Below are 14,261 nucleotides of genomic sequence, written 5' to 3'. Positions count from 1 at the left end.
GAAAGAACTTTCATATCGAAAGCCTCCGATAATCACTTATTTTCTGTATCAATTCGTTTAAAAAAGTTACAGTTCATTTTTAAAATTATTTCAATATTTTGTTGAATGTTTCAAATATTTTTTCAACTTCTGCACACATGACAAATTTTTCCAGTATTTGACAAAACTTTTATTTATAAATCTCACGGTATAGGTGACATTTCTGTATCAATTCTTTTTAAAAATTGTTAACACTTATTCGGAAAATTGATGCAAAATATTAAAAAAAAAATGATAAAAAGTCACAAAGTCTCTTAAGCATTTAAAACTTTACACACATGAACAGTTCTGACATTTCTCACCTGTGTTTTCTCCTAGGAATGCGATAGCTTCGATATCAATTGATTGTAAAGTTTAATTATCGAATTATTCTCATTACATTATAAATTAGAACCTTTCTCAAAAAAAAATCCTACAAAAATTAAAAGATCTCTAATATGCTAGATTCCTCGCCCATATGAAAAATTTTTACAGGTATCGACAATTTTTTCAACTGTGAACCAGACCTATATCAATTCTTTATAAAATCAGTGATTTTATAAAAAAACAGCCTAAAAACACTCAAAATTCTGCACACATGAACAATGTACGCAGTATTCTACTTTTATTTTTGCTGCGAATACTATAATTAAGTTTTTCCATATCAATTCATTGCAATGTTCTACATGTGTTTTATTCGCATTACATGACGGGATAAAAAATAAGTCTCTAAATCATTTAAAGTTTTGCACACATAGACAAATTTAACACTACTCAGCTGTGTTTTCTAATGTGAATATGACAATTTAAGCAGTTTTTCGATATCAACTCAATTTTTCGATTTGAATTGTAAAGTTCTACAAGCGATTTATTCGCTTTACATTACATCATAAATTAGAATCTTTCTCAAGAAATATCCTACAGAAGATATATATAATATGCTGGAACCCTTGCACACATGAACAATTTTTGCAGGCTTCAACAATGTTTATTACTGTGAAGCAGACGATTAAACCAGTTAACCCATATGAATTCTTTTGAAATCCAATCAGCGATTATTCCGATATATTTTCGAATGTTTTAAAATATTAAATATTCAATGGAAAATTTGAGAATGATAAAAGAGCATAAAACACTCTCAAAGTTCGGCACACATTAACAATCTAAACAGGCCTCTACCGTGTTTTTTGCTGTAATTGTGGTAACTAATGCAGTTTTTCGATATCAATTCATTGCAAAGTTTTATAAGCGATTTATTCGCATTACATTATAAAACTTTTTCAATAAAAATCTTACAGAAGTGAAAAGATCTATAATATAGTAAAATGCTTTCACACATAAATAATTTGTGCAGTTATCGACAATGTTTTCTACTGTGAACACGACGTTTAATGCAGTTGGTCCATATCAATTCTTCTTTCTGTATATTGAAAAATATTCAACTCAAAAATTTATCAATAATGAAAAGCCCATAAAACCTCTAAACTCTGCACACATGAATAGTTAAAGCAGTCCTTAAAAGGGCTTTCCTATGGGAATGTGACAATTAATGCAATTTTTATGTATCAATTCATTTAAAAAACAAAGGTAAAAAAATTCTTAAAGATTTTAATCTTTTTTAAGAAAAGCAAGAAAGAATTAAATCATCTAGAATAGACTTGAAGCTTTGCACATATAAACATTTCTGGCGCTCGTAAAAAATGTTTGCTAGTGTGTATTAGGTGACTTATGTTGTTGATTCGCATTTCTCCGTTTATATATTAAAAATTAATGAAAAAATCTTGCAGTAAGAAAAAAGTCTTTAAGCGCCTAAAGCTCTGCACACCCAAACAATTTAAGCATTTCTGTAACACGCTTCCTACCGTGAATATGACAATTCCAATTCCATTAAACTTTTATTTGCTATGCATTTATGTTTGTATCCAGTTAAAATCAGTAAAGATATATTTTATAAAGGCTTTTTGAAAATTGCCCTTAATCATAAAACGAATTGATCTGAATACATTGTAAACACAGAAATCCTCTCTATCATCTCTCATTTACGAATATGGTACATGGATTTATGTGTGCAGTCGATTACATATTAAAGGAACTTATTAGTCTTTCACCAAAAATATCTAATAACAAAAAATCTGCTTATAAATTTCTCCAAGCATTGGATTTGATTTTGCCACATAATTAATTAGTTTTTACTGACCTGGTGACCATGGTTTTAAAATTTTTCTATATACTCTATGTGTGCAATCATATTTTTTATATTGAAAACGTATTGGTCTATAAAGGAAATTGATCTGGTAGCTGAATAAAGTGTCTATTGCTTCGAATATAAGAATAGGTTATTTGCGTTTCTGTGTGCATGAAATTAATTTTTTCAATCTCCTTACAATTTTAAAAACTTTGTAAAACTACTAAAGGAATTGTTTTAGACTAGGTATGACATTCAATCAATTCCGCATAGCCCCTGTTTTTAGGTTTTGCTCAAGACTCTAAAGTGTGCAAGTATTTTAATGTAAATTAAACTAAAAATTCCAAGTCATTGGTATTCTTATTACCATATCATGAATGATAATATTAAAGACAGAATGTTCCTTTTTATGAACTGAGTATTTTTTCGTACATATTTATACCTTCAACTGTAGCTTAGGCTTGAGTATCTTCTTGAATTTATAACTACATACAATATCATAAAGTTAGTTATGTATTATACATAAAAGCTAATTCCCATATTCACAAAATTTAAAGTAGCGTTGAAGTAGGCTTATTTAAGAGATTTGCTTTATAGAACTGTCAAATAAACCTACTATAAAGCTGTTTTAAGTTTTGTGAACACAGTTGTAAATCTTTAAAAATATTAATAATATTATGTTTAATTTTTTCGATTTTTTTTATGTTCATTACCATATTTGGAATGGTGACTTTAACATTGAGATGTATATTAATACTAAAAAAAAATTGTGCCATTTTATTATTTTTATGAGGATTTATTGAGTGCTTTTCAAACATTGTAATTTTTTCATACTTTTTTCAACAATTCATATAAACATTGTATGAAAATTATAACAGAAATTTAAAATAAATTTTAACACAACAGCAAAATACGTCTTACTGATGAAACTATCTACAACATATATATTACTTGAAAAATTATAGAAAGAAACAACCCTCGCAATATTGAATACTGATAAACCATACCTGAATTCTGGTTAACCTAACTGAAAATTTGCCACAGATATCGCAAAGTATTTTTCAATGAATTTTCGTAATATTTTGGAAGTTCAAAATTCTTTAGAAAGTTTAAATGTCATAACTGAATATAGCTGATGTTTTCGAGTGAACATCGCATCAAGGTATAAAGTTTGTGCCTTTTTCATAAATATAAGCTGGCCTTCTAACATTACATAAATTGGCTATGACATTTGTTCCACTAGCCGAATATAGAACAGCATTCCAAGCTCCATAATCTTCTGCGCTTATTCTAAAATCTCTGACACCAAGTTTCGAGGTGTCTCCCACCACTTGATCTTTCCATCGGGCTTTTGGTCATCCCGCTTTGCGTGTACCACCAAGTTTGCCTTCAAAAGACTTCTTTGCTGCAGCTTCCTCTTCCATTCTGACAACATGATCTAGCCAACGCAGCCGTTGTATTTTGATGCGTGTAACTATGCTATCGTCGTCATACAGCTCGTGGTTCATACGACGCCTATATTCTGCATAAACGCAAACTGGTCCATTTATTTAACGAAGAATCTTTCTCTCAAACACTCCAAGCAAAACCTCATCTGTTTTCAGAAGTACTCATACCTCGGAGCCATATAACAACACGAAACCCAGTCTGCCCAACAGACATCAAAGATTCCCAGTTGAGATATTCCGACATTTGTTGGTGCACAATTTTTCTAAATACTTTTGAGAGTTAACAAAGAATGGATTTAAGAGCGCAAAACAAGCCGATTACTGGCTTAAGTGTATGTCTATAGTGGCACGGGGCAGACTAATATCTGCACCTTCTTTTCAACCTAACTTAACCTAATAATGAATGGAAATTGGGCGGAATTCCGTACAAGATTTAGGGATAAGAATTATTTTAGCACGTTTCCAAATGGTTTTGGATAGGTACTAAAAATCAGAATGAAATTAAAAACGTACTTAAATAAGGAAGAAGGTGGGAAAGAATTGTGCGAATAAATTTCAGATCTATATTATTTACATCTATGTTATCATTACGCGTTGAGTTATTAGTAAGAAATGAGATGTCTATCTATATGGTGGAAACATCGACGAAAAACTCATTAAGTTCGTCTATATCTCCATGGTAGTGTGAAATAGATCTAGATTTCCCAACTCCAATCTCACGTATGACTTTCCAATTGCATTTTGTATCTGCTGCAGAACTAAGTTTCGATGAACAATATTCAAGTTTTGATCCTTTCATCGTGCTATTTACTATTCTTCTTGCAGTACGAAATTTATCATGAAACTCAGGAGTTCTGAAACGCTTCAATCTAGAGTATGCAAGGTCTCTCTTTTATACTTCGTCTCTAGTTTGTTGTAGAAGTTGCCAGAGAAGACTGTTCATATTTATTGTACTTTCATTGTTGTGTAATATCTGTGTTGCTTTAGATGTTGATCTAACTGGCTGTGAAATTTCTGTAGCCCGTATTACCATTAACCTCTACTAACCCTCCATAGCCCGAACTATGGGGTTTATGCATCCCTACATAATGGGAGGTGGCCCGCTCGGTCGGCAGTGGCAGATGTAAGTGGCGTAAAAACAAACGAATAAAAGGTGTTCCTTAAGTATCAGAGCAGAACAAATATATTTTACTCGCTACATACTTTCTGTTACTTATGAATCCTTCATAACCGCTAACCTTGGGATAGCATCTTAGTTTGTTTGATTATAAATACACAATTCAATTTTCAGAAAGTTTTCTTGAGTAATACTAAATCTCATCATCACCATCTTCGAATCTTGAATGAAAAAAGAGCTTTTACTCATAACACAATAAATTAATACCAGAAAATTCTACAAAAAACCATAAACCATAGAATTTTATTTGCTAAATGATACAATACAAAAACAAAAATGAAAAGTAAATATTGAAAACATCAAGCATACATTGCTAGTTTAGGGATTTATCAAATGTACATAGAAACAACAAGAAAAAGGTTTTTATTTTGTTAAAAAATAAATAACAAAACTTAAACATACATGAAAAAAACACATACAGACACTACAAAACAAAAGACAGCAAATGTTGAACAATAAAACAAAAATTTATTCACTTCGATTTACAACAGAAAGAGCAACCATAAACTAATATTTATCCCAAAAGAGTAACTAAAACAAGAAACCTTTTTTTTAATAAAAGGAATCCCTAGTCCTAGCCACTAAGCATTTTGCCCCTTAAAAGAGCAGAAAACACAACAAATGACTTATGGCTGCATTGCATATTAAAGAAATATAGAATGAACAACTACAACAAATACTTTACAGCAACAACAATTTTTGTTAACAATTTTAATAAAACCTAATTTTCTTTGCTACAAATTTTTATATATTTTTTTTATATATTTTATTGATTTTTTTGCATGACTATTGCAAAATATTTAGATTACAAAAAAAAAAATATACAACAACAAATATATAACAAATTAGAAAACTTGAAAGAAATTTAGATAAACTTACACTAACACAAACACACATAGCCAGAGATGAAGAACAAAAACAAAAGCAAATAAGGGAGAACAAGATATTAATCCTCCTCCCCTAGTAACCACAGAAGACAAAGATTTATTGTACTACAAATCATTTTCAAAAAGCAAATAACCACTCAAATAAAGGGCTACAAAATCATGACAAACGATATATTGTACTACAAATCAATTTTCCATGCAAAACAAAAACCAATAAGAAAACATATGGGAAGAAAAGACAAAAAAAATGATTTTTAATTCCAAAACCCTAACAAACCCAAAAACACACAGCTACATAATTAAAAATGATGCTTAAAAGAAAATAACAAAAAAATCAATAATTTGTAAAGAAAACAAAAACCATTTGCTAAGCAAAAAAACTGATTATAAAGTTACCATTACAGAAGAAAAACCTAAAAAGCAACAGTAAAAATTATTTAAATACAACAAACCATTTATGATTTAAAACAAAACCAAAAAATCAGCAGATTATAAAAGAAAAATTGTTAATGCTAAATTAAAAAAAAAAAACAACACATTTTGTAATTAAACTTGTATATTTTACATTTATAAATAGCATATATAATTAAAAAAAGAAGAAAACAGAAAACTCATTAAAAATTAATTTAAAACTAAAAAAACTCATAATCTCTAAGGTAGATGAAAATATATTTAATGCAACAACAAAAATTAATAATAATAATAATAATAAAGAAGACAAGAAACAAAAACAACAAAATTCCATTATTACATTGTAGCAGTAGTTTTAGCCGCGTTTTTTACAAATAACAAAACCAAAAGCGAAAAATATAAAAAATATTATATAAAACAAATAAAATTCAAAAAAAAAAACGAAAAAAATCTATAGGAAGAAATGATATAAAAGATAAATTTATATGAAAAAAAACCCATCCCCAGAAAAATCTGCTCCCTACAACGACCTTTGTCCCCCCCAACCTAAAGGAATATCACATAAAGCAAGCTCCTCCCCTGAACCGCCCCCACTCACTCACTCACTCAATCACTCACTAACATAAACACATACTCCAATTTCAATATTTAAAACGACACTTCTTTTTGCGATTAGTAATGTTATGTAACCAAATAGACTTTTATATATATATATACATAAACATTAAAACATATATAGTAATAATAATAATAATAACAACAACAAGCATACTTTAATAATTACCAACCAACAAACAAAAAAAATATATATTTATAACAAAATAAAAAAATACCAGAAACCTAACACAAACATTTATGATGAAACTATTAACTTAGATGCGATTCTTTCATAGAAAAAATATTAACTAAAAAAACATTATGAACAACAAAAAGAAAAAAAGCAAAAAAAAAAAATTAAAACACTTTAGAACGTAGAAGCGCAAATGACAACAAGGGAGGGGGAAATATGTTAAATAGAAATGGGAAAAAGAAAGCAAAAACAGAGAAACCAAAAAAGAGGAGTAAACAAATTCCAAATATTTGCATTAGATACTAAATTCAGCTAAATTTTGGTTTGCAGAATAGGATAAATCTTGTCATTCCCAGCATATATTGTTATAAAATTACAAGTCAGCAATCTGGTTGTCTAGCTGAATTGAATTTACAGAACTTTTTTATGTGTACTAATTTTTTCTCAGCTGAATACTGACAAAAATTGAATACAGTAATAAAATTACAATTCAGCAAACTCAGCAAACTGTTTGCAATCAAATTCAGCTAATTTTTTCTCAGCTGAATACTGAAGAAAAATTTAATACGGTAATAAAATTATAATTCAGCAAATTTTTAACTTTAAACTTTTTTTCTTCCATATAGGGCGGGATTTTAGAGCTGTATTAAGTTATGTATCTAATATCGCCCTAACAACCACATTCAGCTAACTTTTTCCCAGCTGAATAGCGAAAAAATTTGAATATAGTACTAGAATTTCAATTCAGCTAACTTTTTATCTTGCTGAATTTAATTTACAACACTTTTATATCCATATAAACTGGTAAAATACGTTACATACCTGTAATTGCCTGAAAAAACTAAATTCAGCAAACATTTTCTCAGCTGAATAGCAAAAAAGTTTGAATTTATTAGTAAAATTGCAATTCAGCAAACTTTTTGTCCAGATGAATTGAATACAGAACACTGTTTTCATCCATATAGACAGTCAAAATACCTGATATTGCTAAAAAAACCGAATTCAGCTAACTTTTTCTCTGCTGAATAGCGAAAAAGTTTAAATTTAGTAGTAAAATTGCAATTAATCAAACATCTTGTCCAGCTGAATTGAATTAAACCACTTTTTATCTAAAAAAAAAAAAGAAAATATGTGTAATTTTTCAAATTTTTTACAGTAGAACCAAATTCAGCAAACGTTTTCTCAGCTGAATTGCGAAAAAGTTTGAATTTATTAGTAAAATTGCAATTCAGCAAACTTTTTGTTCAGCTAAATTGAATTTAAAACTCTTTTCATCCAAAATGGAAGCAAAAATGTGCAATTTTTAGAATTTCCCACAACATAACTAAATTTAGTTATATTTTTCTTAGCTGAATAGCGTAAACATTTATATGTAATACTAAAATTGCAATTCAGCAAACTTTTTGTCCGGCTGAATTGTATACAGAAAACTATTTTCATCCATATAGACAGTCAAAATACCTGATAATGCTAAAAAAAAACTGAATTCAGCTAACTTTTTCTCAGATGAATAACGAGAAAGTTGGAGTTTACTAGTAAAATTGCAATTTATCAAACTTGTTGTCCAGCTGAATTGAACTTCTTATCCAAAAAAGAAACAGCAAATATTTATAATTTTCCAGATTTTTTCCAACAGAACTAAATTCAGCAAACGTTTTCTCAGCTGAATAGCAAAAAAGTTTGAATTTATTAGTAAAATTACAATTCAGCTAACTTTTGGTCCAGCTGAATTGAATTCAAAAATTTTTTCATTCAAAAAACACAGCAAAAATTTGTAATTTTTAGGATTTTGCACAACAGAACTAAATTCAGTTCCATTTTTCTCAGCTAAATAAATAGCGTAAACATTTTAATATAGTACTAAAATTTCAATTCAGCAAACTTTTTGTTCAGCTAAATTGAATTTAGAACACTTTTTCATTAATAGAGATAGGAAAAATATGTTACATACCTATAATTGCCTAAACAAAACTAAATTCAGCAAACTTTTTCTCAGCTGAATAGCGAAAACATTTGAATTTAGTAGTAAAATTGCAATCAAGCAAACTTGTTGTCCAGCTGAATTGCATTAAAAACTCTTTTCATCCAAAAAGGCAGCAAGAATGTGTGATTGTTCTGATTTTACCAAATAGAACTAAATTCAGCTAACTTTTTCTCAGCTGAATAGCGTAAACATTTTAATATAGTACTAAAATTTAAATTCAGCAAACTTTTTGTTCAGCTGAATTGAATATAGAACGCTTTTGCATTAATAGAGACAGGAAAAATATGTTACATACCTGTAATTGCCTAATGAAACTAAATTCAGCAAACTTTTTCACAGCTGAATAGAGAAAAAATTGGACTATAGTGCTAGAATTTCAATTCAGCTAACTTTTTATTTTGCAGAATTTAATTTACAACACTCTTTAATCCATATAGACAGTAAAAAATATGTCACATGTATAATATTGCCTTAAAACACTAAATTCAGCTAACTTTTTCTCAGCTGAATAGCGAAATCATTGGAATTTAATAATAAAATTGCATTTCAGCATAGTTTTTGTACAGCTGAATTAAATTTACAGTACTTTATCTCGCCAATACAGACAGGAAAAATATGTTAATTCCTGAAATTGCCTTAAAAAACTAAATTCTGTAAACTTTTTCTCTGCTGAATAGCGAAAACATTTTAAATTTAGTAGAAAAATTGCAATCAAGCAAACTTTTTGTCCAGCTGAATTGAATTTAAAACTCTTTAAATTCAAAAAGACAGCAAAAATGTGTAATTGTTCTGATTTTGCCAAATAGAAATAAACTCTGCTAACTTTTCTCAGCTGAATAGCAAAAAAGCTATTCAGCAAACTTTTTGTCGCGCTGAATTAAATTAAGAACACTTTTTTCATTAATAGAGACAAGAAAAATACATCATGTTGCTAAAAAGAATTAAAGTCAGTTAATGTTCTCAGCTGAATAGCGAAAAAGTTTGAACAGCTGAATTGAATTTAAAACACTTTTTTATCTATACAGAAAGGAGATATATTTAACAGCCGATATTTCCCAAAAAACTAAAGTCAGCAAACTTCTTCTCACCTGAATGGCTAAGAAGTCCAAATCCAGTCCAGGTGCTTGAAAAATTGTAAAGTTCGTAAAACTAAGGAAGCAATTGCAAACTCACGTTGGTTGATTTTGAATTTTTTGGGTATCGATTATGCGATTTTGAAGCAATACTCCTAAAGGAAATAGAAGAGAGTATTGCTTCATCCAGCACCATTCACGAATCCAACGTTATCGCCAGAATTTTAAAGTTCGCAAAACTAAGGAAGTTACAGCAATTTTAAATTCAAGTTTCCTTTTTTAGCCTATTTCGGATATCAGTTATACGATTTTGAGCTTGGTTTTTGCAGAAAAAGCATAGGAGTTGCACTAATCCGAATTTTTTGCCATAATCTTCAATTCTGTATACTCAACTCGAAAAATTTTTTCGCATCAAAAATTGCAAATTTTCATAAGGGGTTAGCCTTTGCTAAAAAAATGCAAAAAAAATTAAATGTGAAATTTTAAGTAATTTTGTTAATTGTTCGAATCTTCTTCGAATTTCGAATTGCGGAATGGTGGAAAATTTTCGAAATTCGAAAAAATTAAGGAGTTACAGCGTTTTTGGTCTTGAAAACGACCTTGAAGTTTTACGCCCAAAAAAATTTGGTTTTACCAATGTTTTTCACAGAAAACTTTACAGTATTGCTTCATCCAGCACCATTGCGGAAAGAGATTTTCCTCACGAATCCAACGGTGTCTGAAAATTGTGAAGATTGCAAAACTAATGAAGTTACAGCACTTGCAAACTCACGTTGGATTTTTTATATTTTCTGGATATGAATTATGCGTTTTTGAAGCAATACTCTATAGTTTTCAAGGAAACAGAAAAGAGTATTGCTTTTTCCAGCACCATTAAGGAAAGAGATTTTCTTCACGAATCCAACGGTGTCCTCAGAATTTTGAAATTCGCAAAACTAAAGATGTTACAGCAATTTGAAACTCACCTTGATTTTTTTACCAATTTTTGGGTATTAATTATGCGATTTTGAGCTTGTTTTTTGAAGAAAAAACATAGGAGTTGCACTAATCCGAATTTTTTGCCATAATCTTCACTACTGTATAGCCAACCCAAAAAAATTTTTCCCATCAAAAATTGACAATTTTCATAAGGGGTTAGCCTTTGCTCAAAAAATGCAAAAAAATAAAATGTGAAATTTTAAGTAATTTTGTTAATTGTTCGAATCTTCTTCGAATTTCGAATTGCGGAATGCTGGAAAATTTTCGAAATTCGAAAAAATTAAGGAGTTACAGCGTTTTTGGTCTTGAAAACGATCTTGAAGTTTTACGCCCAAAAAAAATTGGTTTTAGCAATGTTTTTCACAGAAAACTTTTCAGTATTGCTTCGTCCAGCACCTCTATGGAAAGAGTTTTTCCTCACGAATCCAACGGTGTCTGAAAAATTGTGTAGATTGCAAAACTAATGAAATAACAGCACTTGCAAACTCACGTTGGTTTTTTTGTATTTTCTGGATATGAATTCTGTGTTTTTGAAGCAATACTCTTAAGTTTTCAAGGAAACAGAAAAGAGTATTGCTTCGTCCAGCACCATTGCGGAAAGAGATTTTCTTAACGAATCCAATGGTGTCCTCAGAATTTTGAAATTCGCCAAACTAAAGATGTTACAGCAATTTGAAACTCACCTTGATTTTTTTAGCATTTTTCGGATATTAATTATGCGATTTTGAGCTTGTTTTTTGAAGAAAAAACATGGGAGTTGCACTAATCCGAATTTGTTGCCATAATCTTCAATACTGTATACTCAACTCCAAAAATTTTTTCGCATCAAAAATTTACAATTTTCATAAGGGGTTAGCCTTTGCTAAAAAAATTCCAAAAAATTAAAATGTAAAATTTTAAGTAATTCTGTTTATATTTCGAATCGTCTTCGAATTTCGAACTACAAAATGCTTAAAATTTTTTGAAACACCAAAAACTTAAGGAGTTACGGCGTTTTAAATCTTAACAACGACATTGAATTTTTACTCCCAAAAAAATTGGTCTTTGCGATGTTTTTCATAGAAAACCTTACAGTATTGCTTCTTTCAGCACCACAGTGGAAATATATTTTCCTCAAGAATCCAACGGTGTATGAAAAATGGTGAAGTTCGCAAAACTAAGGAAGTTACAGCGATTGTAAACTCAAGTCGTTTTCTTTTTGCATTTTTCAGATATGAATAATGCGATTTTGAAGGAATATTCTAAAGTTTTCAAGGATCAATTTAGCTAAGATTTTAGGAGCTGAATTGGCTTGAAATCTTCAAAAGAAAGGCTATTCAACCCTTTTAGATTATCCCTGCATTTATTCAGCCAACACATAGTTAAAGATTCGGTTATTCAGCTGAAGAATAACAGCCTTATTCACAAAACTTTATGAAGCCTTACAAAAAGGGTTATTCGACAGTTATTTCAAAAGAATATATGTCAAATAAACCTAACCATAAATCTATGCTTCTTCCTAAAAAATATATTCTTTCTTCAAACATTTTATTTTATTGTTATATGTCAAACAACTCTTGTCTTCCATTCATAATTCAATAATAATTTATCCTTAAAATACTTGTATTTTGTATATATTTAGAAATTTGAAAATAAATTCTATAACTCCTTGCTCTTCTTATTTCCATTTAACATGGGTACTCCTCCCGGCTTCGAGAGAATCTTTTCTACATTATGCCTCAAAATAAACAAAGAAAATATTACAAAACAAACTAAATTCTAATAAAAATCTAAAAAAAAGAAAAACAAACAATCCCTGAAATTAATTTAAGTTTTGTTGATTTGTTTTTTAAAACTTATTTAAGTGCTTATTATGATAACTATAATTTTTATAAATCAACTATGATGACTAAAGCAAGAAAAACGCCTTTTGTTAATAAATTATTGAATTTAAAAATTTTGTTTTTAGGTTTTTTTTTCATTTCGAAATTTCAAAACTACCATTAAATGCATTATCGACTTTATAAGAAACAAAAAAACAAAAACCATAAAATACTCATTCACATATATTTAAGTAGTGTTAAATATTTTTAAAAAATTATAAGCTAAACAAACTACAAAAACAAAAAACACAATCGGAATAATGTATACTTTGTTTATTTTTTACATCAGGAAAAAAACAGAAAAATTGAAGAAACAAAAAAATAAAGTATATCAAAAAGTTGAGTTGATGACATTTACAAAAAAAAAAGGAAACAAACAAAAAACTCCAGAAAGAAAATTTATAACAATTTAAATAAACAAAAAAAGGTTATTGCAATTATTTTATATAATAAATACATTATGTGCCATACTTAAAGGAATGAAAGCAAAGAAAGTAATAATAATTGATATGCTAGATGACGATGAGTTGAAGACGCAATGGATTAATGAAGGAGTTTAAGATGAAGGATGGAGATGAAAAGAAAGAAAACGAAAAACGCTTTATAATTTTTAGTTTTCGCTATTTGAATTACCACACACTTACACCCATATTACAAACATACATACATACGTATTACATATGTATTATATATATAGAATATATTATTATTATTATTATGATTATTAAATAATTAGTTTCGATTCCATTTTTTGCTAATGGAATTTTGAAAAGAAAATGATTCAATTTTAATAAAGACACTCAATTCAAAATTATATATCAAACAAATTTTTTTACTATTTCGATTTTCGCAAAGGATGCATAGGGAGATTTAAGATTGGTTGGAAACCTTTAAAAAATAAACAAATAAAATCAAATTCTTTTATGAGGAATACAATAAAGAGATATTTGAGCGATAGTTTTAACTTCAAATTAAAAAAGGTGAAAAAGATACTCTTTAGGCCTGGTTATGCTCTCATAAACATACCATAAAACGAGTTAGCTGTTTGATTTATAAAAACACATGCAAACGATTCTCGCGACTGTAAACGGCCAATACCTTTCATTTGATACCTAAATTGTCCCGATTACCGAACGTTTCGCGACTGTAAACGGAATGTAGAATTCAGTACAAACTAAATTTTGCGTTCCATTTTCGTGATCCCCATATTGAAATAAACGTCCAGTATGTCTGTTTGAGGCAGTTTTGGGTTTAGGGCGGTCAGATGAGTACTTAGACTAAAATTTCCATGCCATATTCGTGTTCTACTCTCCAATACCTTTCATTTGATACCTAAATTGTCCCGATCGGTCCGCTTTTGATTTTGGGTTGTGTTATTGACATAAGGGGGAGGGTCCATCCCCCTTCCGATACCGATAAATTATATAGCCTATGTTTCCTTCCGGACC

This window comes from Stomoxys calcitrans, chromosome 3 (genome assembly GCF_963082655.1).
Source record: "Stomoxys calcitrans chromosome 3, idStoCalc2.1, whole genome shotgun sequence".
In the NCBI taxonomy this organism is placed as follows: domain Eukaryota; kingdom Metazoa; phylum Arthropoda; class Insecta; order Diptera; family Muscidae; genus Stomoxys; species Stomoxys calcitrans.
This window is presented reverse-complemented; position numbering follows the sequence as displayed.